This window comes from Takifugu flavidus, chromosome 1 (assembly GCF_003711565.1).
Source record: "Takifugu flavidus isolate HTHZ2018 chromosome 1, ASM371156v2, whole genome shotgun sequence".
NCBI lineage: Eukaryota > Metazoa > Chordata > Actinopteri > Tetraodontiformes > Tetraodontidae > Takifugu > Takifugu flavidus.
Genome location: NC_079520.1, coordinates 12,644,689 through 12,668,017, shown reverse-complemented (window position 1 = coordinate 12,668,017; position 23,329 = coordinate 12,644,689). Strand labels below are relative to the sequence as shown.

General features: G+C 44.1%; 2 long non-coding RNA genes across 2 annotated transcripts in view; one reads left to right on the top strand and one right to left on the bottom strand.

Annotated features, from left to right (window-relative positions):
• Positions 1–3,598: 3,598 nt before the first annotated feature.
• On the bottom strand, positions 3,599–23,081 carry LOC130536143 (uncharacterized). Its single transcript, XR_008953289.1, has 3 exons — positions 22,413–23,081; positions 21,979–22,159; positions 3,599–4,391 (listed from the first exon to the last, which is right to left on the bottom strand). It is a non-coding gene; the product is annotated as an uncharacterized LOC130536143 (long non-coding RNA).
• LOC130536152 (uncharacterized) overlaps positions 22,959–23,329 on the top strand; it is a 16,125-nt gene continuing 15,754 nt past the window's right edge. The window contains exon 1 of the long non-coding RNA XR_008953292.1: positions 22,959–23,099. This is a non-coding gene — a long non-coding RNA (uncharacterized LOC130536152). The remainder of the gene's footprint in view (positions 23,100–23,329) is intronic.

Sequence of the window (23,329 nt, the reverse complement as noted above, 5' to 3'; positions counted from 1 at the left end):
ACTTGTTTTATTGGTCCCCAGAGCATCATACACAACATTCTGTGAAGTTTGACCGAACGTTCACTGAAAGCATTCTTTCTTTTGTGTTGCTTGAGGGATCCTCTATGTTTCTGTCTGCCGGGGAGAACAACAGCAGCCTTTCTGAGACACTGGACCACAGAAAACCCCCAGAGAGCAGAGTCCTCTATCACCAGAATGACCAGAGAAGAACAAAGTCAGGCTAAATTTAGACCCTGACAAGACTTCAAGGCCTCCTTATTCTCTCCCAAACTCACCATCCCCAAAGGCACCAGGAGCACATCTGTCGCTCAAGTTTCATAGAAGTCTCATGTCTTCATATTCATATGAGAAAAAGTTCTTCCATCTTAAGTCCTCTCTGGTGGGGGGCTTATTGCAGACAGTGGGCTGTGGCCAGTACGGTCCACTCTCCTGACTGTACTGAAGAGCCCAGACCCACTTCACATGGTGTTCTGCACTTCACCAAGGCAGTGTTTTTCACACGTTTTGTTATATTCCACATTCATAAAATTGCCTAGTTCAAATTAATTTCATGGTTGTAAAGAGGGTAAATCATCACACACAACTAGTTTTTTTCTGTCTCCACAAAGACTGTAAAAGCTGCCTCTTAAGCTCAAAGATGTCACACACACACACATACACACACACGTACACAGACACGTGAAAACAGACACACACAAACCAGATGTGGAGAATTCCCCTTGGCAGCAGGAGCCTTTGAGTCATCATCTGGGATTCCCTTCCTCTAACTTCCAAATATGGGTGGGTTTGGGAGAGAACAGGGAGGCACAACGTGGAACCCCCTCATGATGTCAGAGGTCTGGAGCCTCACACTGACTGGAAATGTGCGGGAAGGAATGTCTGGATTGCCAGAATGACCCCAATTTAATTCCCGCATGCATGTTTGTGAAATTACGAGATTTAGCACACGTATCCCGTGCATCTACTTCCAGATATTACCGATAGTCCTTCCCGGAAAGCCCCCCCACAAGCACACGGCCCCCACCACCACCACCACCACCCACCCAGAAGGACGATGACTCCTTATTCCCAGCACTGCTAGCCTGTATGGGGCCTTATTCTAGACGTGGTATTTTCCCACCCCCCTGAAGGCAAAGGGTGATATGTTGGACTGTCTGCAGCCACTATTACAAAGATAAAAAGAACACACAAAACATATACAGTTTATTTATATTTAAAAAAAACAATATTTAAATAGAACTCTTTGCGTCTCTAATCAGTCTTCAGATTTAATATCATGGCTATTAAAATAATAAATAAATAATAAATCCAAAAAATATAAAACATTGATTTATTTGTTTGCACTCTACCTGGAATTGATTATGCCTTCTTAACAATATTCTTATTAATGGTCTATTTTCTCCTGATTATTAGAACTATCTGTAGCTAAAAATAAAGGTTTATTGTATGTAAAGGTATTGGTCAACTTTAAATTTCGGCTTTAAGTGCTTCATAAAGGGAATTAAAATTAAAATAGGGTTATTTTACGTAAGTTATATCAATTCACTAAAATTTGTTGTGTAAAATATTTTGTGTACATCAGTACAGTGAATATGTTTAATGAATTAGACTTCATCAAATGAACGTGTGAAAGAGGAATGAGGACATAAAGTCCAGTGACTCAGTCAACTGTGCATTTAAGCAGGTTTCTAACGTCAGTCGAGTCTGTTCTCTCTGTTTTCTTTCCTTCATTTTGTTCTGTCCTGCTTATGCACATCATCACCAACCCTAATTATTGTTTACTAGGACCAATCTCTCCCTCCCTCTGGCTCTCGCACTCCTTCCCTCTCTTCCCTTCTCTCTCTCTCCATTTCTCTCCCTCTCCCTCCTTCACCTTTATCCTCCCTCTCTCCCTCTCTCTCACCCCCTCACTATATTCTCCATGTCTCTCTCTCTTCCTCCCTCCCTCTCTAGCTCTGTCTCTCCCCCTTTCTCTCTTCCTCCCTCCTCCCTCTCTCTCTAGCTCTGTCTCTCCCCCTCTCTCTCCTCCTCCCTCCCTCCTCCCTCTCTAGCTGTCTCTCCCCCTCTCTCTCTTCCTCCCTCCCTCTCTAGCTCTGTCTCTCCCCCTTTCTCTCTTCCTCCCTCCCTCCCTCTCTAGCTGTCTCTCTCTCCCCCCTCTCTCTCTCTCTCCTCCCTCCCTCCCTAGCTCTGTCTCTCCCCCTCTCCCCCCTCTCTCTCTTCCTTCCTCCCTCCCTCCCTCTCTAGCTGTCTCTCCCCCTCTCTCTCTTCCTCCCTCCCTCCCTCTCTAGCTCTGTCTCTCCCCCTCTCTCTCATCCTCCCTCCCTCCCTCTCTAGCTCTGGCTCTCCCCTCTCTCTCTTCCTCCCTCCCTCCCTCTCTCTCTCTCTCTCTCTCCCCCTCTCTCTCTTCCTCCCTCCCTCCCTCCCTCTCTAGCTCTGTCTCTCTCCCCCTCTCTCTCATCCTCCCTCCCTCCCTCTCTAGCTGTCTCTCCCCCTCTCTCTCTTCCTCCTCCTCCCTCCCTCTCTAGCTCTGGCTCTCCCCTCTCTCTTCCTCCCTCCTCCCTCCCTCTCTAGCTGTCTCTCTCTCCCCCTCTCTCTCTTCCTCCCTCCCTCTCTAGCTGTCTCTCCCCCTCTCTCTTCCTCCCTCCCTCCCTCCCTCTCTCTCCTCTCCTGACCAGAGATAATGTGGTAATAACATCTGCTGAATGTTGGTCAGCCACAGACGGCTCAGCGAGTCTCCGTGCAGACAAATTAGAGGCTGCACAGCTCACGTCCAGGGCCGTAGCTAAATTGCAATAAATGTGCTATACATTAAATGTGTTTATATGTTTATTTAGAAGTCTCCAGAACTCTGGAGAACTCTGGGATGCTTTTCTGGGCCTCTGTGCTCGAGTCTGTACATTTTGGAGAATTTGTACTGACTTCTCAGTGGACTCTCGGATTTAAAGGGGCGGTTCACCTGAAAATCCATAAGGAGACGTCCATAAAACAAAGTTGTTGTGGGCTCCACCCATCCATCCACCCACCCACCCATCCATCCACCCACCCATCCATCCATCCATCCATCCACCCATCCACCACCCACCCATCCATCCATCCATCACCCACCCATCCATCCATCCATCCATCCACCCATCCATCCACCCATCCATCCATCATCCATCCATCCACCCATTACCCATCCATCCATCCACCCACCCATCACCCACCCATCCATCCACCCATCACCCACCCATCCATCCATCCATCCACCCACCCATCCATCCATCATCCATCCACCCACCCATCCATCCATCCATCCATCCATCCACCCATCCATCCATCATCCATCCATCCACCCATCACCCATCCATCTATCCACCCATCACCCACCCATCCATCCATCCATCCACCACCCACCCATCCATCCATCCATCCACCCATCCACCACCCACCCACCCATCCATCCATCCATCCACCCATCCATCCACCCATCACCCACCCATCTATCCATCCATCACCCACCCATCCATCCACCCATCACCCACCCATCCGTCCACCCATCCATCCACCCATCCATCCATCCATCCATCCATCCACCCATCATCTATCCATCCATCCATCCACCTACCCATCCTCCATCCATCCATCATCCACCCATCATCTATCCATCCACCCATCCTCCATCCATCCAGCCACCATCCATCCACCCATCCAAGTCACACAGGGGGCTGGAGTCCATTCTATTAATCACTGGAGGAGTTGCCTGTCCCTCACACACTCACACAGCCTTATCAAACAAGTATTTGGACTGTGGGGGAAGTTGGAATGGCCCAGGCACAAAGAGAACATTTTGACTCTACATTTTAACTCTAGATTTGATTTGGAATTGAACAAGCAATATATTGTGTATTTCATTGTAATATTAAAAAGAGAGCTTTAAAGCACATTGTGTGTCTAAAGAATGCACAGCTTGGACCGTTTCAAAATATCCTTTTAAAAAGAAAAAAACACAAAATACTGTTTTCTTAATTTTGTTTCATCCAAGAATCTTGCTTACTCTCTAAAAGAATTAAAGAGGTCCCACAAGTGATGTCGTAAAACAAAATGATCAACATCTTGTGCCTTTAAAACATTATCCAGATCTTTTACTGGCATCCTGGACTAATTTATGAGCAAAACCTGTTTTTCTTTTCACATAACACAGCTTAAGTTTCTCATTTGTGCTTTACAAGCAGTAAATAATAGCAATCATCTTATATTTTCTGTAATTTCGCCCTGTGTTTTGTTTTTGAGTGGTTGCAGCGTTGCAGGTGAGGACTGGTGGTGCTGGTGTCGCTGGTGGTGGTGTGACAGGTACAGAGTGGTCGAGGGGCCTTCGGCTTCGCTCAGAAGATGAATTGACCCAGTCTCTTCTGGAAATACAGGTCAGTCTTTTAATGAAATTGTTCCAGTGATGGATCTACGCTTTTATGTCAAAACTGTCATTTTTCCTCTAAATCAAGTGACTATCTTCATGATTGCATGGGCCTCTTCGGATTTTGTCAGCCATTGCACATCAGAAATTTAAATGATTATTTTAAACTAATGTCATAGAAACACGCGTGTCAGCAGATATTTATAAGGACATGAACACACAGTGAGCTTGTGAGACCATGACTTCATTAGTCGTGACCAGACAGCCCAAAGCTTTCTTTATATATTGATTGTCTTGGCATATTTCCATGTAATGACAAGTTTAATGCCACTATGCTGGCATCAGAGTACGAACGGCTGTGTCTATCTGCAAAAAAAAAATACAAAAAAAAATGATTGGATGTTTTCAGCTGAAAGTCAAACTGGTAATTACTCCCAAAATTCACAGTCTTGGATTTTGTCCTTGGCTTCTAGTGGAGAAAGTTCTTACCCATGACCTGCGGTGCATAATGTAATCAAAAAAAGGCAGAACCGTGAATCCGGCGATGTGATGTCATCACTGTGAGCAACCTGTGTGATATCATGATCATGAGGTAATGGCAGGAGGGGTGTGGAGCTTTATGACTTTGGCACACGCTCAGCCAACTGCAACAGGGCACTAATGAGGATGGATAGACTGCCTCAAGCAATGTGTGTGCGTGTGAGAGAGAGAGAGAGAGAGGAGAGAGAGAGAGAGAGAGAGAGAGAGGGCGAGAGAGTTAATGGTTATTGGCTAAATGACATAATTGCACTGACCTATAGGAGCAGGCCAGAGGGTTACACATATGGAAAGCATGGATGTTTATTAGGTCAACAGGTTTGTGAATCTGACTCATTTTCCACTGACACACTGTCACTGTGTAGAAGATGTCTCATGATGCAAAGGCATAAACAATCACTCATGGAATAAACAGCGTTGCTCTGAATGACAACGAGAGTATATAATTAGACAGCAGAATTTTTTTGTTAATATTAAGTACCGTAATCTTGATCCACTCACATCTTTAGGGGGGTATGCTGGACTCTTTTAGAATTACAGGAAAGAAGACTCTTACTGCCGCCAACAAGGTTATGTGACAGATGCCATGCGTCCGTCTGTCTGTCTGTCTGTCTGCCTTGCCTGCCTGCCTGTCTGTCTCTCTGTCTGTCATCAATGTATCACAAAATGTTAGGAACGGATTTAAATGAAATTTTCAGGAAATGTAGATAATGGGCCAAAGAAGAGCTCAATTGTGGTGATGTTCCAGGTTCCGGGGGGATTTTGACCTTTGATCATCCAAAGTTCAAAGCCAGGGCCATGATGATGTCAACTGCAAGTCAGAGGATTGAAGTTTTTATGTTCCTCTTCTAGTAAGGCATGCACATTGACAGATGGTGATGGGTAGGCCTTGTAGCTGGCTGGATCTACTGCCACACCTATCATGTCGTCCACCTGATGATAAAAGGGTCTACCCGTGAGTGCTGTGGCCACAAAGTCCAGGCAGCAGTGGTACAGATCATGCTGCTGTTAAAGCACCAGTCCTTAGAAGTAAAGATGCACAGTCCCTCTCTGCTTTTCCCAGACTGAAAGCTTTTGAACTACAGTACAGAAATACATAGTGTTGAAATCACTGGGGCTTTTGGTGAGGTTTAAGTGAGTATTGTCACCACTTCCAATAGACCAGAATTCACTTTTCCACTGGTCCACTTCATTTGGACAGGTGTGAGAGCTAATCCAAACTTTGATGCAGACCAAACAAGTGAACTCCAGTTCGTCTGTAAGTAAACCTTGGGGCACTTCGCATACAGTTGAATGCAAACGAACTACGCTGCGAGCCAAAGTGAACCACTGACAAGAAGTGATTCAGCATGACAGTGATTCATCCGCCCTAGAAGAGCAGCTGTTGTAATTATTTGTTGCCATGACAATTTGGTCCACTTTCAAATATGTAATGTGAAAGTGAACCAAATCAAATTAAGATGTGCAGTTTTCCAGCGTTTCATGCCCAAACAAACAAACTGACTCGTCTGGACTATCCTGATGTGAAAGTCTGACTTTTACCTGAAAATGTTTCAAACACAGTACAAAGTTGCAGTGCCAGTACAGTTGAACCTACTGATGTCATTAGTCCCCTCTGGGTCCACTCATAAAACACACAATTATAGGTCAAACGTGGCATTAGAATTTAGATTATTTCTGATTCTGTGTTTGGAGAAAAGGAACTGGTAGTGGTTATTCCTGCAAAAACTTTCCTCCAACTACATAGTGTTAAAACAAAAACTAGAAAAATACACACTTCTGCATTAAAATAAGGCAAAATGTTTATTAAGGCAGCAATATTTTAAAAATGCATTAAACACACTTATAAATCTGTTGCATCTAAAAAAAATCAAATCATTTTGGGCTGGAATGATTTTCCTGGGGAAAATAAACTGATCTTGCTCACTTCTCTAATTTGTTCTACTTGACAGACTTTGCGATTACTTTAGAATGATGATAGTGAAGTGTTCTCTCCAACTTTGGAACATTTGGAACAAATTTATAATTTTGAGTAACAGGAATTGCTCTGATTGTTCAGAACGGTTGCTGTCTCATTTACTTTACATCCTGAAAATAATGACTGAAACAACAGATGCTTAGTGAGTGAATGTGCTCCCTCTCTGAACCAAGTAAATTATGAGCTTCCTATTCTCAATGTATTTCCTGGTCCACATCTTTTTGCTATAAATGCAGTAGTAAAGTTTAACAGCTGTGTATCACATACGATGCCATTATACGCCTCCCAGATTTTTCTGCTTTTATACATGGGAACAAGTGTAGTTTTCTTTAAAATATACATTACTTATAGCATATATTTTTGTAAACGTCTTTCTTTTATCTAATAGCAGCACAAATAGTTACTAAATCAGTTAACAAGTAATTGGACAATTGGACCTTGCTGACTTGTGCCGACACCACCCCAACTAGTTGACTGCACCTCTGTTGGGATAGTCACCATAAAGTGGCTGGGTGTCTATGGAATCATGTATTTATTAGTAGAAATCTTTCAGTTTGACATTTATGTTTCATCAGAATTAAAGGGCACTTTTTAAGGGAGATTTTGGTCAAGTTTGAGGTGCCTTTGCCACAACATCTATAGCTTCTTGGGTCAGATCCACCCTTCGTTCATACAAGATGTGTTGAAGCCTTGCTTGTGATGTGTTTCTCATACACAACAGACAGCCTGCTTTCCTTTGCTTGGAATATTGTCTGTATGTGTAAGAGCTCCTAATTCAGTTGCCATCATCCTTTGTTGTTTCTTGGCGGGTTTTCAACAGAACTCTTGGGCTACTCCCAAGACTGGGTTAAGCCAATGTGGATTCACCCATTGCTGCTTAGAGTTGGAGACTTGCCATGGAACGGTCCGCCTCAGCTTTGACCAGTCACTTCTGGCTTCTGAATTAACCGTTATGAGGTGGCCATCAGACTCATTCACTCTCGTGTGCTCTGTTGCCTGTTCCCAGAGCTGATTTATTTTAAGGGCAGTTCAAATATATTTTGGCCAAACAGGCCGACTAGAGTTTGTTTTTAACCAAGGGATCTAGAAAACCTCAAGATGACGCATCAGTCATTTGTACGATGTTGGCTTATAGTACCATTCCATGGGCTTCCCCAACAGGCATTTTTGGTTGATCCTTATTAGGCACCCTGCAAACTGTGGCTTGGTAGGCAACGTTCTGTCTTGTAGTGCTTCTTTTCATGGATTCATTCACCTTGATCTCAGTTTTTGCCCATGAGAATACTTTAAAAAAAAACCTGGAGGAACATGGCTGAGCACAAAGCCATCTGAAATTGTGAGGAATGACACTGGCTTTGTGTCTGTTGTACCACTGCCAGTGCTACTTGATCAGCTGCAGGCAATATTTTCATCCTATGTCCCCCTACCTTCCTATTGGCTCAGACCCACAGCAAGAGGCTAGCACTCTATTTTTCATCTTTGTGGGCAGTGAGGGTAAAGTTTTGAGGGAGGTACCCAAAAGATACCGCCTTTACAAGGCAGACAATCAACTGGACTGTTGACGTGACCCTCCATCCGACGTTCACAGGGTGCACCCTTGCTTTCAAGCCAGCCTTTTAGTACAACTCTGACTACTTTAGTCGTTTCCTCTAACATGCTCTGATGTGTCTTTTTCCTATTGAATGGGGAGGTCAATTACGAGGACACTTTTTTCCCTTATGAATGAACAATATGACAATATCTAGTCCAACTGATAGTATTCACCTCTGAAGCCACCAACAGCACATGAATAGTCTGCATTTAGGGACTCCAGTAAAATATGAAACATGCTCAGGTAGGTTATATCCGGTAGAGGTAGATCAAGTTGAACAAACCTGGCATAGCTTAGTATTGTGAGGGTCTGGGAGAACCTGTCCCAGATTCTGAGGGAGGCTGGCAACATTGAGTCTGAGGGGACTATGTTCTTACCCTCCACTGTTGACGTGGCAGTTTTGGATGCAAGGTCTTCTTTTTTGCATGTTGTGGTGGCAACAGCAGAACCCAGTGATGCACAGCAGGAGTAAGGGATATTGTCAAGCTGAAGGAGTCCTAGCAGACCATGCTGGCCTGTGGAACTCCAGGCACAGTTGATTGTTAGGCCAAGCAAGCTGCATCTCAGGCTGCCCTGGAGGCATACAATTACATCTGGGAGGAGTTGAGTGAGGCTATGACAAGAAATATTGGTGGGCCACGAAAACATTTCCAGCAAACCATGCATCACCTCAGGGAGGAGCTATGAGTACCTATCTGAATGTTGTAGGGTTGTCTTAGCAAACCGGGGTGGTGGTACCACTTTTTAAAAAGTGGAACAGCAGAGTACATTCCAACTAAAGCAGGGTTGCTCACACTTTGTCAGCATGCGAGCTACATATGAACTTACCAAGTCAAAATGATCGACCCGTCATATTTATTTAGAAAAGTATTGAGGATTCTTACAATTTAGGTTCATGTACGTTGCATAACCGCACATGTTGCACAACACAACATAATTAACTATGTACATTTTTTTGCCATTGTGAAAAACAACTGGGACTTTTTCTTTCTCTTTATCAGCTCACTTTTCTGCAGGTATTCAGTGTTGCATTTTCCATGAACAGTCTTTTTAATTGGTCCATCTCCCGCACTTATTTTAATACCCTTTCTTAAGTTTAAGAGAAAAAAAACAAAAGCGAAGAAATCACGGTAACCAACTGACTAGTTTGATAGCTTTGATGCACTTAGAGCCATTGTGTGCGCATGCACAGTGACCTAAGTGTTAACAAAATTCAGATGGCATCTGACTGGCTGCCCTGTAGATCAATCAAGTGACAGGACGGATGATAGGCAGACGTCTATGTTTTTATTGTCATGCGATCTACCAATAGTACCTTGGCGATTGACCGGTAGATCGTGATCGATGTATTGAGCACCCCTGAACTAGAGGGTGATAACATTTCTTTCCCAGAAAGGTCTACAGCAGGGTACTGGAGAGGAGAATTTGGCTGATAGTCTGGACCAGCTCTGTACCCCCCACATGGTGCTTGAGGGTTCAAGGGACTGTGCCCAGCCACTTGTGGACATGTGTTTTGTTGATCTGGAGAAGCCATTCTACCCTGTCCCTTGTGTGATCCTATGGGGGGGTGCTCCGAGAGTATGGGGTCTGGGGCCCTCTGCTAAAGGTTGTTCAGGCACTGTGTGACCGGAGCAGAAGCTTTATTTACGTTAGCAGCAGTAAGTCAGGTCTGTTTCCGGTGCATGTCGGACTCTGGCAGGGCTGCTCTTTGTCACCAGTACTGTTCATGATTTTTCAAAATTTTTCAAGTGAGGAAAAGATGGCGAACGAGATTTACGGGCAGACTGGTGCAGCCTCCGCAGTTATGTGGTCAGTGTACTGGACCATTGTGATGAAGAAAGGGCATGGTCAAAAGTCAAAGGTCTCAATCTACCGGTCAGTCTACACTCCCACTCTCACCCACTGTCATGAACTTTGTGTAGACTGAAAGAACAAGATCTCAGATACAAGTGGATGAAATTAGTGTCTTCCGCAGGGTGACTTCCTTAGAGATAGGGTGAGAAGCTCAGTCAGTTGGGAGGAGCTCAGAGTAGAGCCGTTGCCCCTGCGCATCGAGGTGAGTCAGCTAGGCATGTGTTTCAGATGCCCACTGCACGCCTACAGATGTTCCAGGTGTGTCCCACCAGGAAGAAGCCCCAAGGAACACCCAGGATATGCTGGAGGAACCGTGCCTCTCAGCTGGTCTGGGAGTACCTCGGAATCCTCCTGAAAATAGCTAAAGGAAGTGTCTGAAGTGAGGGAAGTCTGGGAAACTCTGCTTAGACTGTTGCCTCCATGACCTGGCCCTGGATATGCACTTATAAAACCCACGTATATCAGTCTTGTGGGTTTTATATGCAAACAAAAAGAAAAAAAGATTTTGTCACATTCCACATATACATGTTTTCATTTCTGCTGAACACTGAAAAATACCTCTATTATTTAAAGTTCATAGTTCAATATCATTATATCATTACACCATTACCACCAGTGGACTATAAGATATTCTCTTTTTATGAGCACTCTGTTTTACACTCTGTTCACAAGTGGGCAACTATATGGAGCACACACAACACATCATAAAGTTTCACAGCAATCTATTCTTTATAATGTGTATAACGCACAAAGCCTACAAGCAATAATCCAGTTGATTTCATAGCCTGACACCAGCAAAAAGGAATCCTTTTTGACTGAAATTTAGTTGCTTGGCTACCAAAGTTGACATTTCTCAATCTGCAACTGTGACCTACAGTTTTGCTGTCAATTACTGTGAGTTAAAAGTTAAAGCGTGACCTCACCCCAGCGCTCACATGTGCCAAAGTCACCCTGCAGAAATGACATCATTGATAATGATGTCATCCCAGGATTCCAGACCCACTCCCGCTTAAACAGTTTTAGACTCGGCTAGACACACACACACACACACAAACACACACACACACACACACACACACACACAAAGCCCATTCAAGGAGCCTCACCCAAGCCTGAGTCGTATAAACAAGACAACAGATGCGATATGGGTGTAATTTGGCATCAGAACAAATAAAGCAAATGTCCAGAACTAACAAAAGCCTGCTACAATAGGCAAATAAACCTAAAAGTTACTGACAGAAACTAGGCTTCAAATATTCCAAATGCTGCTTTAAATCATTTGAAATGTAGTATTGTGCCCGCAGTTCTAGGTACCCTGTGAGCACAGTTGTAGGGCAGTGTTTTGAGTTAGTGAAACTTAAACAATTCGAACCAGAACAGGAATGCCAAAAGCCTCGTGTGACCTGGGCATTCTCAGACAATATTTTGTTGAAAAGGTTCTGCTACTGTGCGTTCATATGGATAAGCTGAACTCAAAGTTGGTGGTATGGTAATGGCAGCCGAGGAATATAATTAGGCTAACTTACTCTTTATTTCTCTCTCTCTCTCTCTCTCTCTCTCTCTCTCTCTCTCTCTCTCTCTCTCTCTCTCTCTCTCTCTCTCTCTTTCTCTTTCTCTCTCTCTCTCTCCTCTCTCTCTCTCTCTCTCTCTCTCCTTCTCCCTGTCACTCTTGTCTAAAGCAGTAAGCACCCCCCCTCCCCTCCAGGTTCTGTGCCCAGTGCCTAACCTTAGTAAATACGTGGCTAATTTGAAGCATGTGGCAGCAAATTGGAAACACAGTGCTTTTAAAACTGTGGACTTTTCTCTTGCACATGCTAATTCTTCCCAGGAGATCCCATCAGATGAAATGACCCAAAACATGTCAACGTTTGGACGACATTAGGGCCCACAGGGTGATGAAGCATTGGGGGTGGGAGGAAAGAGTGAGGGTGGACTAAAGTGTGGTGAGGTCAAAGGAGAGAGGTTAAAAGAATTCAACTATCTTTCAATTAAACACTGCTTTCGCTCTGATCCCTTAACGGCTGCTCTCTTCATGTTTCACACACACACTGGTGGAATTTTTAAGTGCTTTATTCTGTCTAGATTTTCTACAACAGGTGCATACAAGGCAGTAGTGTTCTTGAGCTGATGCACGTGCGTGTGCTTGTTCACACCATGAATCCTTATTTTGGTTGCAGAAAAACACAGATTGTGTGAACTTTTGGCTTGGGTCCAGATGTCTTTACCAAGCCTCCTCCACACTGTAAGAAGTGCCCACTCAATAACCTTGGTTTTATTTGGAAAAGCTTTAAGTTATATTTCCTGTATTCTGGCAACTATACTTTTTAATCGGGTGCTGTGAGTACATCTCAGAATGTCAAAACAGGTCTGTAGAAAAAATTAAATTATGTTCACAAGAGGCATCGCTGTATATTCCATGTATTAACATTCTTGCCTGTGAGTCAAAGATTCCGTGCGAGTACATGTGAATACATGTGTATTTGCTCCAAACTTAACGCAATCACACTGATACTTCTGACATGCTGAGATTGTACCATTTTTCTTGTGTTTAAATAAATAAGCAAGGCACTGGAAGTAAATTTGCGGGAGACTAAAATTTTAATAAAATCAAGAGTTGAACAGAAGTATACACTAAAGACAAATGTATGCTTGAGTTTAAGTCAACTCAAAAAGGTCACAAGTCACGAGAAGCTAAACTACAGCTGCACGCCACAAACAATGAGTGTTTTTAGGAGCAACTTGTATTTTGCTGCAGTTTTGTGAGTGTTGAGATCTGAATGCATATAGAGATCAGATGCACTGGGGAGAGGCTGCAATGGCACACAGGTCACACACACAGGCTAACACACACACTCTAACACACAGACGCAGGCTAAAACACACACACACAGGCTAACACACACACAGGCACACACACACGCAGGCTAACATACACACACAGGCACACATACACACACACAGGCTAACACACACACGCAGGCACACGCACACACCCAGGCACACGCACTCACACACAGGCACACACGTAGGCACACATGCAGGCACACACGTATAATCAAAATGGAGGGAAAAACTACAAAATAAAAACAAGGGGAGGACAAAATCAAAATTAAAAAAGAAGTGACCTTGACTTTTCAACCTAAGACCAATTATTACAATGAAGAAACAACAATCAGTTTTTTTCTGCAATAGCTCAGAAGGTTGGAATTTTAGCCCTGATCTACATTACATTTTAATACGTTGTTAAGGGTCGAGGAGATGGAATGGAGTTGGTCTATCTGTAAGAGTCACTAACAAAATTTCGAAGATCCAGCTGATAACAGCATAATGGTTTAGAAAGCAAAGTCTTCATCAAAATCAAATGTCAAAAAGGTGGAAAGCTGCTCACAAGCGACAGAGAGGAAAGATGCTTTTCAGTTCAGGTCAGAGACACTCCGGCAGGAAGTGGCAGAGCACAGCAAATAAGGAGTTTAAGATGCTGTGCAACCAAAAGGATGCAGGCAGGAGCGGCCTCCACACATTTATCAAGACTTGGGCCCACGAATCACACTGACTCATGCTGGGTATTCTGGAGCCACTGATCCTTGATCAGGAGAGTTTGTTTTTTTATTATTGGTCAGGAGAGATCAGTTCAACTTTAAGCAGTTGGACTAGTGGACTAGTGTCTTCTCCTCATGGTGAAGTTACAGTAAGTTCATAGAAGTTCAGATGAAAACCTTTTGAGGACCAATAACAAAAAAAGACCACTGCTAAGCAGCTTATTACCCAACATATTGTGATGTATATGTGATAAATAAACCCTGATTAAGCTTCTGGATTGACATTCGTTAGGGTTAAGGACCTCTTATGGGCTGTGATAGTGGCATAATTTGGGCCTATTCACTTCATCATTTCAATGTTAAAAAGGAAGCCCGGTATGTTTGCAGCACCCGCTCTCTCCACACTTGGCACAAAGATGAAGTGTCTACTTTTCCAACAATCTGGAGGCTCTCTGTGCCTCTTCGCGTCCACAGAAGAGCTTCCTTGTTTATCTAAATTTAGCCTCATCTCCTCTGCTGGCTGCAGCAGGTGGAGGTGACAGGGGATCTGGCCTGGTCTCAAGGGGACAGACGGGTGAACACCAGGACCAAAGCTGCCGACTATAAAATGCATGATTCACTTTCTGCATTGGTGCGACCCCAGGCAAACAACAGATTTTGCTGGAAACACCTATCAAACCTCTTCAGTGGGACCTCATGAAAAAAACTCAAAGCATGCCTCAACATCGCAGGTCTTGTTACATGTAATTTGAGCGAGAGTGCAGCTTTTCTGGGCAACCATTGTTTCTTATGTATAAATCTATATATATATACATAAAAATGCTGCAGTTCTGCCCCTGTGATTTAGTGACTCCTGCGTCTACTACAAACCCCAGTCTCTTTTATAAAACTTGCTGAGCCCGTTGTTACTGGCCCATTCAGGATGACATCATCGCTTCAGTCCATGCCTACTGTGCTCAGTGAGGCGCGCATGTGTTTTAGTGTGTGAGTGCCTCTGCTGTGCTGAGACTATCGTGAAAAATGAAAGTCAGAAGGATGTTTAGCTTAAATTACTGTCAATTAAGATGATCCTGTATGTACAGTGGAGACGGGCTGTTGCCTGGTGATGTGTTATAAAAATGCATTTATAGGAATATGAAAGGATTCAGAAAAGGACGGCAGGAAAAGTTCATGACTACGTTCATATCTGTAGGAGAGTGATGAAGTATATGTGTGCCTGTGTTTATACACATATATAGTTTATAGATAAAGATAATATAAAATAAGACACACACAATTTTTAAAATAATAATATAAAAAATAAAGGTGAAAAATGGAAAGAAAAATTAAGTCATACAGTCGCATGTTTGCAGAATACAATCTAAACCTTACCTGGATAAAGGGAAATGAATGATTTCTTTGAGTAGTTGAGTGTGTAAAGACTGAAAAGCCAGACCTACAACATTAGTATTAACAGCGGACAATAGAGCTGAAGGGAATCCAGTCTGTGTGTCACACCTCCCTATGCTTCAGACCTGGACAATACCATCCCTGGCTTTGTGGTATTTGCAGCATTGCATAATTAAACTAATTTGCCCTTCGAAGCCCCCCTCTCCCTGACTCTCTCCTGCTTCTTTGTGTAAAGGTTTCTAGCCTGCTGCTAGCCCATATCTGCCCCCCCCCCCCCCCTTTCTCTCCGTGGTTGTTCTATAGAACCAGTTTGGCTGATGGTCAGGGAATAGCGGGAGTGTGTCAAACAGTACCTTCCCTCCCAGGAAAGAAATGGGGGAGGGCTTCAGGAGGAGGAGATGTGTGGTGGGAAGTAGTGGTAGTGGTGTAAGTGGGAGGGGGTGCAAACACACACACGCGCACACATACTGCATGGTGATGTCATCTAAAATGACATCATCCCATGGAGAGGAGCCAAGGGACCTGATGGGTTAGCATCCTCCAGTGAGTTAGAGAAAGAGAGAGAGAGAGAGAGAGTGTGTGTGTCCTACAAGGAAAGAGAGGGAAGTACGAGGAGTGGACTGGTGAGACAATGACTGCGATCAGGACGTTTCCTCTTTGTTGTCTACCTGACTGCTCCTTGTTCTCGCGATCCGCCATAAACACACTTCTCTCTTTCAATAATTCTGCCCTCATTTTCCATTGGCCGCTTTTGCCGTCCTGAGGGAAGCATGCATGAGTGCAGCATTGAGTGCAGCTAGAGTGCAAGTGAATCAATACCAGTGAGCTAATACAAACACACAGACAAACACATCACACATGTGCATGTCGGGCTCCCTATGCCCAAACTCGTCCGTCCCTACAGTGTTTAAATATATCCAACACATACAGAAACATATGGGCTTCCAAATGAACGCCCTCGCACACATCGGGTCCTCGGTGGGGACACCTGTGACTCTGCATGTTCCCATTGTTGTCCACTTGGCTGTGCTGTGCTCCACACTGTTCTCACAGCATGCCTCCCATCTGAAACCAAACACCTATGGACCAGCATCCTGCAGGAGCCGTGCACTGCTGGTGCTGAGGACATTCCACTTGGCACCGGGCGATGCCTGCTTCCTTACTGATTGTGGCCACTTTGCTTTATAGTCGGCCATATTCTTTAAAACACTTTGATGAGCAGCCAGCAACGCTCGGTGGCTCCCTTTAGAGAAGGCATTTTGATGGATAAAAGCTGTTGTTTCTAACGCACGATGATTCAATCTTCAGGAGCACACTGACTCAACGGTATTAACAGAGGCGTGGAGTGTGGGACAGAGAAGAAGGAGGAGAGATAGGACCTGAATGAGGGAGGACTTGTCGTGACGTGAGGGCGTGAGTCCACACAGGGCCGGAAAACAACAAATCGGTCAGGGATACTCTAATAAAAGATGAAGCTATGAGATCCTCCTTTCTCACTTGACCTGAATCTATTTTTAACAAAGATATTACTCACTCCTCGTGTGTCAATAAACAACAGCAAACGTGATGCAGGGACACGGGCGGCTCAGATCTGATGCTCTTGTAATATGTTTCAGAGTTCCTGCAGGACTCACTTCAGATTTCTCTCAAAATTAATAGCAGTTCAAGAGACTTGACAAGAAACATAAATTTAGAACAGAGCAGAGGAAGTGGGTGATTGTAGTAATAAGTTCCCCTTTAAGTACCATCACAGTGTGGCTGTATTTTGTTGGAATATGTTCTTTCCAGCACAAGCCTGCATCTGCACTTAAAGTGGGAACGAAGAATGTTCACATCCTCTTAAAAAGTCACTGTAACTTATGGTGAAGCCTCAAGTCAAAATAAAAATAATAAATTTCCCCCCTCTCATCAAGCTACACTCAGTACCTGACCAGTGCAACCCACACCCAAAAGTTAAGAAATGTTTCCAAATTTACTTTCACACTCACGGAGATCTTTTAGGTGCCATCTATTTCTTTTGTTTTGGGATGATTCTACATTTATATTCTACATTTTTAAGGCACATACTACTCTAAGCAAGGCCTTACAGCTCGTAGAGACGAGATCTATGAGGTCGAAGGAATTGGCTGAAGAGCTCAGAGACTGAGCTGGAGCAAGACAGATCTGGACAAGGCTCGAAAAAGAATCTGCTCCATTTATTGTTTCTAAGAGCTCAGCGGTCTCCATAATTATCATATGAAAGAGGTTTGGGTCAACCAGGACTCTCCTTACAGCGGGATGTCTGAACAAACTGAAGAGTCGAGGGAGAAGAGTCTCAGTCAGAGAGGTAACTAAGAAGCCAAAGATCACTCTGACTCTGACTCAGATCCCAACTGGAGATGGCGAAAGTTTCAGAGCAGCAACCACTGCTGCAGCTCGGCACCACAACTGGGCCGTAGAGCAAAGACCACACCGGAAGAATCTTCCAACGTGCCCTCCGCACCGACACAAAAGAGATGAACGACGCCTGAAAGTGTGACGCAAAGGGTCTTCAGAACTTATTCAGGTCAGATTTCGGTTGTTGTTTGTCTTTATTACATTGGGAACATCTCTTAAATTCTGCTTGGGCTGTCCTGAGTGCAGACTTGTGAGGGAGGGAAAATGTTTGTTTTGTTTTTTATTTATTGTTTTGATATGAGAAAAAGTGACTAAGAAATGGTGAAAAATTGAAGAGGTTGTGAATAGTTTCTGGACCCACTGTGCGTTTCACTGTCCACCTCCATGCAACATGCTTAGATAAGGCCGTGCATTCATCAAAATGTAAATGTTTACACAAACGAGGATGAATCCCAATATGGTTCCACTCCACACACTCTCTATTTTTGGATCCATTGGGTGAATCCTTGCCTGGTGCAGTAATTACCCACTCTTTCCTATTTTCTCTCCACAGCATCGGTATGGCAACATTGGAAGAGCCACACTCCTACACTTTTCCGATGCTAGTCATAGGCCTCAGTCATGTAGCAGCAGCTAGAAGTCCTCCAACAACTTCCGTGTGCTTTATCCCTCTACGCCTTTATTACTCTTTCACACTCGCTGAGTGTACACATGCAAATGGAGGCAGAAAAGGGGCTGTGACGTAGACCCGGCTTTCCAGCTTCAAACAAACGTTGTTCAGGTAGGTTGGCTTTGCATCCATTTGAGCTTTTTTAGGTAAACAGAAGGCAACATATTCTTTTTAATTAGCCTCTACGTGCAGCTTTTATACGGAGAACGTGTCTTGGCTCAGGTCGCGTTTGCCAGCCGACGCCATTGTGTTGTGAGACACGAGCACAGACTGTCGTGAGCGTATTGCTCTGCCGCTGCTTCTGCGGTCATGTTTTCATGGTGGTCGGAGCTTTCTCGCAGCTCGTGTCAACTTCTGCCATCTCCATTATGTAACCACGCGCACAATAAACAAATCTTTACATCACCAACTACCGGATTTTTTTTTTTCCCTGATCTATCAGCGGGTTTCTGACACCATAAGTCCACAGGATGATTTGTGACCTTTATTTTGACACCTCAACGAGGGCTTGAATATCAGCTTTGCTATACAAGTGTTTTTTTCTATAGATGGCATTTGCTGCACAGGGAGATGTGATCTTTGGTGACATCCTGTGGGTCACTATCGGGTGGAGTGGGATGGTTTAACCATGTAATAACTGTTAAAATGATGTTTTAATAGACATGCCAGTGGTTTTTTCATCCTGCTTCACAAAGCACACTTTTGCATAAAATGTTCATCAGCATTTCATTTTAAAGCTTCATTATCAGCTCCAGTCATTGTTGAACAACAACAAAATTTGTCTTGTTTTGTTTCATAACCGTGTAGTTGAAATGACATAAATCTAGCTTTGAACCTTAGTTTCACTTACAATTTGGGTCTCCCTCGTGCCTCCACGGGGAGTTTTTGCACCTTTCAAAGGATTTTGCTGATAACCTGCTGTGCTACACGATAACCTGTGGTAATACAACAATAATCCAGAGGAAACTGTCTGCCAAGAAAAGGACGAGCTAATTGCCCAGGTTGATACCTCCAAGGTTTTAAGGTTTGCTTCACTCGCCTTTGTTGGATCTTTTCCCCTTGTTGGTTAAAGTTTAAATTGAAAGACTGTCAGTGGTGGATTGCTAAAGCTGAACCTTTTCAAAAACTAAACTTTTGCCCTAATGTTGACTCCAGTATATACAGTATACTGAGCATATTAAAAAAAGGCTTCCCTGTAATGCTCCACATGCTCTAAACACACATGTTAAATAACCAGTGGGCCAATCAAGAAATAGATCTATCAGTGTAATTATTCTTCAATCAAGAACACGTTTTTCCTCTTTCTCCTCCTTTTATTTCCCATGTGTGACAGCAGCTTTGTTCTAATTCACCAACCAGCATTCTCTGCTGACCTAGTTGTGCTCCAGACTCATGCACTTCAGGAGGGCCAGGTGTAATCCACCGACTGGCCCCGTGCACACACTCAGGCCGGGATGTAAACAGCTCGAGCTGTGGATCTCACCGACATTTGATCCATCGGGTCAATGGGGTGATCATATGTCGCAGGCTGGTGAGCATAGCAGTGACAGAGTGACAGAGATTATGTCTCAATAGGGTCGCCGCACCAGGAGACGTGGGGTTTCTGATTATTTACAGGACCACAGATGCAGATCAGTGTTTGCTTTGACTCGACTGACACCCACATTTGAGCTGCAGTCAATACTGCAATAATATCAAGGCTTTTATCAGTTTATGCCTTCTTGTTTTATGTGGATATAACATAATAACTACACAATGGCATCTGTTGACTTGCTGAAGTTGAGTCAGATCATTACCGCCCACACAATATGACATTTCAGCTAGTCTTCATATTGGAAATATCAAAAGCATGATTTTTTTCCCCCTCTTTTTGTATCTTATAAGTGCACTCATTGTGCCAGTCCCAGTGCAGGTAAAAGTGCTTCAGATGCATCATCAAGAAAAGAATGTTTGGTAACGTCTTTTTTTTAAAAAAAGATCCCATTGATAGAATATCACGTGACATGCCTGGGTGAGTCTAGGATATGGACAGACTTAATATGAATTTTATAAAGCTCTCCAGAGCTGTTTCGGTGCAACCGTTGTAGTCTTGTTCATCGATGACCTTTAAGGAGAACCGCAGCTCATCAGATTATTGCGCCTGTTTACTTTCGTCTTTGCATTCTGACTGTGCATCAGCCCACACATCAGGCAAAAATTCAAATACTGCTGCTTTACTGTGAGCATGAGTCTCCAAAGTATCTCTCTCTCTCTCTCTTCCCCTCTCTCTTCCGCTCTCTTAAACATTAAAAAAAAAAAAAGATTCTAATTAAAATGTGAAATTAGAGGAGGTAACTAGCCGGTTATTCTAGTTTATCAGCTTTCCAGACGAACAAATGTCAGAAACTGTCTCCGACGATCTCAGAGGCGCCTTTTTCACTAATGCAGCAAATGAGTCTTCGTCTTTATATAACTGCCTTTCCTCACGCAACAAACAGACATTCTTGGGGTCTCCTGATACCAAAGCTGAATCTATTTCAGAAATACATATTTTGCAAAATGCATCAAATGTTTTCGCAAAAACGAGGAAAGACAAAGGGGGGTTCGAGTTGAGGTGCGGTTTAAACACACCGCTCCGAGTTCTCCCCCCAAAGAAAAATAGATCAAATAAGAGATATTTCATCAAATGATCTGCGTGCATAAAGCGGTAAACAGGCACGTCTTTGTCGACCATGACATAGTTTAGACTTGAGAATTAAACACATGCTCACCTTTTCATTCAACTTGTAGCCTCAGCGCTGCTGTGGCTTTAGACACCATCGCTTTAAATTTATCTTTTTCATGTAATTTCTACAAAACAAAGCATTTAAAAAAAGATAATTAAACAAAAAGTGTGACTTTGTGCGTGGCTGTACCGACTCAGACAGGAGGATTCCTCCCTCACCAAAGAAAGTGGCGTGTTGCGCTTTCTCTCCAAATCCCTTTGTAGACAAAAGAGACTAAAACGAGCCTTTTAATTAGACAAGGTGTGACCTCTATATTTACGGCTGCACGCACATGCCACGCACAACGGTTCAAAGGGTTTCCATAACACACTTAAACGCAAAGGCAAATTAGAACGCGCACTTGTGGTGTCTTTGACGCGCGCGCTCCTGGAGTTTATTCCTTTGATTTTATCTCTGCTTATTTCCACACAGTGTCTGCAGATTCCACCCCGTAAATATTAACATCGCTTACACCCCGTTGAAACCTATGGAACCTGAAAGAAAGCTTAGGCCCAGTGAGGCTGCACCACGAACCTCCCTGATGTTCGCATATATCTTTTGTAAAACTCAATGACTCAAACGCGTCGATAAAAAAAAAAATGTATATATTAACATTTGAAATGCATGTCTCCCTAGTTGGAATCTGCAACATTTCGGTCCCACTTTGAACATTCCCTCACGCGCCTCTCGCTGTGAGGTCAAACTAGTTTCAAGGGCATTTGGGAGCTGAGGGCGACGCTGCTGCTTTGCATTAGATATAGAAGAGGATCTGGGCGCGATCCGCGTATCCACCGCTTTGCTCGACAGCCTGGGTGGATTGAAAGACGTCGAGACGGTGGCTTGACTGACACCAGCAACTTCCTGATGCAACCCTCCTGTAACAGCAGAGAGGAAACAGGGTGCTCACCTTTTTATCCGATGAACCAACATGATCCTATTTTTGCATATAAGCCGTCTCAGCTCTCCCTGCTGCCTCTCGCTCCCAACAACAGTGACGGACTCATCATAGAGTTCACGTCCTTTACTTTGCTGCCACGCAGGGGCACAGGGTTCGCTCATGAGGCGACTTGTTGCGGTGTTCCACGACCCTGTAAGAAATGAGGGAATCTAAATGAGTCAGAGTGGTGGTCGAAGTTATGCCTTTCATTCCGAGATGGAACATTTTTACAGATAATTTCTACCAGACGGTGAATACATTGATATTATAAGTGACAAGTTAACTTGTTCATATTATTCACTTCTCATTTGGGTTTGACGTTTGAAAATCTAAGAGAGATGTGTGACAGCACAGGAGCTTCTATGGGGGAAATTGGCCTCTCTCTAATAGTAGTTACACATTACCGGTAACCGAACAGTCCGGGAACTGAATCGTTCAGAAAGACGCGGAGGTGCCGTGCGCTCTTCTTTTTCAGATCCCGGGAAGCATTCTGGAGAAGCTGTTGGCGTCGTGTGATCGTGTTTTCGACCCTGAACGTGTAGTTTTCCGAGGGAATCCAAGTTACCGAGCAGGGGTATGCAAATGTATCCGCTCCTCCACAGGCGCGCACAGGGCGCACCGACCACTCAGCCTGATCTTGGACAGCCATATCTTGTCGAGCCTATAGCTCGTCCGCGTCACTTTGACGGCGGACGGCTCGTCCGAAACACGTGAGCTGAGCAGATGAGACGAGTTTATAGCGGATTTGGACGAGGGGCTTTCTGTGCGTTCGTGGTCAAGCCTGCGAGGTAGACGGTGGTGCGCTCAGATGTTTTGTTTTTTCCTCCTCTCCCTCGGTCGCTCTCCGAATCCACCGCCCCGCCTCCCCCTTTTCGCAATATTGACGCAACCAAAAAATACTGGAACAAAAGAAACAACTTCCTTGAAGCTTTGCTGAAACTGCACTTAGTCGGGGACAGAAGCCTCGTTGTCAACTTGCCTGGATGGAGACGTCGAGGTGAGGGTGTCACCGGTGACCGGCTGGCGGCGAGGGAGATGCAGGCGATCACTCCGAAAGGCACACAGGCGGCCGTGTAAGTGCCATTAAAACAGTGAGTGGACTCATTTAAACTTTTACTATGCGACCTCTCGACTAGTTGCGTTTTGCCGTAAGGTGTCGGTCACGGGAAAATAAAGTCGTTTTGTTTTGCTTGTTTGTTGTTTTCCTTTTGCAAAACAGGAAGCAAAGTAAAGTCCATTAACCGAATTTTCGACATTTCATCGTACAATATGGGGAAATGTGTATGTAGCAGTTCACGGTGGCCGCCGTCGACGTGCAGAA